The 4840-nt window shown below is 39.9% G+C and overlaps 1 pseudogene; it reads right to left on the bottom strand.

Moving 5' to 3' along the window:
- Positions 1 to 1173: 1173 nt before the first annotated feature.
- Positions 1174 to 1900, bottom strand: LOC102749131 (josephin-1 pseudogene; annotated as a pseudogene).
- Between the last annotated feature and the right edge of the window lie 2940 nt (positions 1901 to 4840).

The following is a 4840-nucleotide window of genomic DNA, read 5'->3' as shown; positions in this document are numbered from 1 at the left end:
AAATAAATAAATAAATAAATAAATGCATATTGATAGGACAAACCTCTAGAATTTCTGGCTCACATTCAGTAGACCTTGGGTGGAGATGAGGAATATGGAATTTTATCCTATTCTCAGACTTGTGTTTAGAAATCCCCTGGTCTGCTTTCGACTCAGGTCATGATCCCGGGGTCCTGGGATCGAGCCCCACATTGGGCTCCTTGCTCAGCGGGGAGCCTGCTTCTCCCTCTACCACTCCCCCTGCTTGTGTTCCCTCTCTCACTGTCTCTCTCTCTGTCAAAAAATAAATAAAAAATCTTAAAAAACAAAAGAAATCCCCTGGAATCTATCTCTATCCTCCAATTTCTTCTGGTCCTTCTCCTATTCTCAGTATCCTGATTGCCTCTGTAATCCCCCACTTCCATATCTGTCTCCCACCCAGTGTACATTTCTACTTCTTCCAATAATATCATCCTGGTTTCTCTTGGTGAACAACTTCTGCGCCCTCAGTCATGTTGAGCCAGTGTGATTCAGAAAAGCCCGACCCCGTGCCTATTTGAGGGTTGGGCATGGGAGCCAGGCCTGGACAAGCAGGGTATTTTGTTTCCAGACCACAGTGATTGGTTCAAGGATGGGTAGATGATCTGCATTTAAAAGGAGACTTTTATTATGGGAATTGCCTGAGGAAAGAATTACTCTCTTGTTGGGGTCACTTAGCTGATAGAATATAAACTCAGAGATGCTGTTGGCCACACATATTAGTCTGTATGAAAGGTACAATCACACACACAAAAACAGCTTAGAGATAATGAAACCAGCTTTGTCTGCAGTCATTGTTTAAGCCCCTGGACTCATGTGTACGAAACTAGACCAGTCACTAACTTTTCCTGTTGCATGTGTTCATAAATTCCCTGTTTTGTTTCTGTTATTTACAATGACAGATTCTGTAATTCTAGTTCCCATATGGACTACCTTGCCTGTAAGCTCTTGTGCTTTTCCTCCCACATTTTCTGGACTTAACAGCATGAGTTAAAATTGACTACCTTATACCTCCCCCCGCCCCCCAACTGTCAAATCTGAAGGGAAAGCCCAATGAGATGTTTGGGGAAGTGACAGGGGCAGACCCACTGTATAGGCCCCAGCACAGTACAGAGGACTTAGGGCTGAGGTGAGGGAAGGTTGGGTAGAACTGCATTACACCTCAGCCCTCCAACTTCAATGGGCCCCCACCTCTTCTGGCACCACCAGCAGGATTCACAGTTCTTTCATCCCAAGTGATGTTTTAGAAATCTCCTGAGCTTGCTCTCTCCTCCAATCTACTTGGGCATCTTCAGTTGGGCGTCGAGGTTGTAGTAGACACCTCCTACCCCTCAAACACAGATCCAGTGCTGCCTTTTGAGAGGCAACTTCAGTTGCCAGTATGGGCTGGAGGGTAGATTCATGGTGGCACCCATGATGTTAGTGAGAGCCATGGCGCTGACCTCCCTGGGCTTGTATCACCCCACAGCTTCATAGCCTTTGGTCTGAAGGGCTGCCATAATGGCGTTCACATGGTAGTTCCCATTTCCTTGCATGCTCTTCTTAGGGGGAGCAGGGGTTCACCATGGTGTTTGGAGACACTCTCTGGAAAATCTCTTGCAGCATTTCCTGGGTTAAGACCTTGTTGTCGTGGAAGACATTATTGAGGGCATGCAGGGCACACAGCTCCTTGCTCTGTTTCTCATGGTCTGTTTGTGGGGGCTGCTGCCTGGGACAGCTCCAAAGATTCAGATTTGGCCTTGTCTCCTTTCCATGGCACCCAACTCGATTTTCCTTTGAAGTTCCAGAGGGAGCTAAAAACACCCCACCCTTCCCTCCAGGGGAAGAACGTAAGCGTCTCAATTTTTTCAGGATTCCTGAAATCCACCTCATTTTCTGGCATCCATGATTTATGGATTTATGGATTTATTTATTTGTGAAGTTTTGTCATGGGGAGAAAAGCCTGGAATCAAAAGGACAAAAAAAAAAAAAAATCCACCTCTTTTTTTTTTTAATACACTACCGTCAGATTATTTTGCCACCACTGTCAAAGCAGAATTTAAAAAAAAAAAAAAAACTGTAGAAAGTCTAAGACCTTGTTTCCCTTCTCCCACCTTCCCTTCCAGAAAAATCCGTTTTCTTGCTGTATTTTCCTCTCTGCAAATGCCAACCAGGCCTCAATGCAGGAGGACGGAATGGAATTGGTCACATCGCTCCTTTTCTTCCATTTCTTTCAAACCACAATGCCGCTGACGTGGGAGACAAGGCTTAGGTGGTGGGGAAAATGGGAAATTGGAGCAGCTAGCGAGGGCCAGCCAGTGTGGGATGGTGGCCGTGTGGGAGCCTCGGGGGCGGCTCTCCATCTGCTCTGGTGAGGTGGGGCGCTGCAGAGCGCTGGCTGAGGCGAGGTTGGCTCCCTAGACCGCTTCCACTCTCACCCTCTCGCCTGGGCCCGCCGAGGAGACAACTCCGGTTAGTTCTCTGGCCAGGCGTGCCGCCGCCACGGAGAACCAAGCTGGCAGGGAAAGTGACTACAATATTATCGCAGCCTTACCGTCCTCATTTTATTCAGAATACTGTAAAAGCTTCAAGCCTCGGCATCAACTTCTACTCTGTCACTACTCCAGTTGTTCAAATATCTTCCAGCCAACCTGGACTTTTCCACTAGCTCTTCCTTCATCTAAGTTGATTGTTGCTGTTATTATTATTATTATTATTACTATTAATTCACTATTCATTCCACCGGAAATGTACATCCTCTCTTTCTGCTCGTGGATAGCTCCTAGTCACCTTTTAAAAAGCTGCTTAAATGCCATTTGAACAAGATCTTCTATATCCACGACCCCTAAAAGTCATTCTCCCTATTAGTGTGTATTATTGTATCCTATTCTTTTCCTTCATTGCATTTTTCACACATTTCAACTATGGATTTATTTCTGTTTGCTTGTTTAGTATCATTCTAAGACAGGAAAAACTATATGTATTTTGTTGAATACCAATACTAGATACTCTAAAAATGATATGTTGAACAGATTATAACTTTTTTTTAAATAAGGCTAGGCCTGCACAGCTCAATTAAAAGGAAAGATGAAACACATTACATTTAAGTTAGCTTTTACTCCAAAATAGCAAATTACTGTTGTTTGGCAAGTTAGCCTAAGGCTGGTTAACAGACCACTAAAATTTGGCGACAGCATGCTAATACATACATTTTAATTCTAGCAAAATTGTTAGAAATATTAGAAAACTTTGCTAGTGTGCATCTGGTTAATGTTCTGTAGTTTTAAATGACTATTTGCATATCTTCACGTTTTTCCTGACTATTCACACCTGCTTTGGACCATAACCAAGATGACCTCTGCTGATAGAACCTAGGGGCTGGCTAAAGAACCAACTAACTCATCGTTCTTCCTCTCTCTCAAGGCAGTGGTACAAATACTCTCCATCAAGGTCCTCCTTATTTCAATATTATATGAAACGATCTCATTCAAGTATATTCTCTGTTGTCTGTCCTCTGACTTTTTCTCAGTTATATAAATTCAATCATTTGCTTATTTTTGGAAAAACCTGTTGTAAGCCAATGAAAGACTAGCATCATAATTAATAAATATAAACTTCTTTTAAAATAATTAAAATAATTTTTCAATAATTAAGAAATCCACTTTTGAAGTGAAATCATACTTGAAAAACAAAACAAAAGAAGTGCCATTGATTTTTAATGGCCTAGAAACTCACCTTACTTGCTTCAAATTGAAATTTTTCCACTATATGTTTTATTTATATATTTTATATTATTTGTAGCATAACAGTATTTTGTTTCACTATTTCAGTATTCTGTATTTCACTTACATAGTAGTTTAGTTCTTTTTCTCATTAAGTTCATTCCCTAGTATTAATAGGTTTTGTATACTAGTCCAGAAACAGTTTTCTATAGGAAAATGCATTCCAAATACCAAGAAATTAATTTATTATCAAGTCTTTTGTATTGCAAACCCATATTTTGAGGATTCTTTGGGGGGAGAGTGGTAAAAAATCCAACCTAATCTTCACCATAAAGGAGCTCAAGAGAAGTCCAAGGATCTAAGGATTAAGAACACATGATGTATTATTAAAGAAAGAGATTTAAACAATAGTTTTAGGAGGAGTTAACTTATCAACCATGTTTAATTACATTTAAGCAAATATCTAGTACAACATGGAAGAGGAGATATTAAGAGTAACCATGCATGTATTGTTCCTGACTTGAGTAAAAAAAACTTCTTAACGGATCACCAGAATATATGATTTGTAATAGTTTTCTGAGAGGTGCTTACTCTTTATCCCATCTTTGTTTACCAATTTTTTTTTTTTTTTTTTTTTTTAGTTAATGGGTACTAAACTTCTTAACATGATTTGGAATAGTGATCAATATCATGATACTATTTTATTTCCTCCTTAACTTGTTTTTGTAAAAACTACATTAATAGATTTCCTTGCATCAACTACTTTTTGAAGTCATGAGACTCCTTCATGAGGTGTTTTTCCTTTAATACAGTGATAGGTTGTACTTATTAATACTTTGAGTATCACGCTTTTGCTTAAATGTGAAAATGTTCTTTTTTTGCTTTCTTCCTATTGTTTGCTATCAGGATTTCTGCTCAACTTGTAGAATTTGTTAGAAGATCTGGAAAACTTAAAATTAAGAAAACTCTAGCTTCTTTGAAGTGTTGGTAAAATTTACAGTTTCCACGTTACGTTTACATATTTTTTTTTACTTGTGCTTCCCCCAGCCTCACCTGTAAGTTCCTTTAGCCTAGAGACCAGATCCTGCACCTCTGTACATCCAATACTTAGCATAAATTTT

The sequence above is a fragment of the Leptonychotes weddellii genome, chromosome 2, assembly GCF_054177405.1.
Source record: "Leptonychotes weddellii isolate Sample4059 chromosome 2, ASM5417740v2, whole genome shotgun sequence".
Taxonomy (NCBI): Eukaryota; Metazoa; Chordata; class Mammalia; order Carnivora; family Phocidae; genus Leptonychotes; species Leptonychotes weddellii.
Note: the sequence above shows the minus strand (reverse complement) of the source record. Positions and strands in the feature narration are given on the sequence as shown.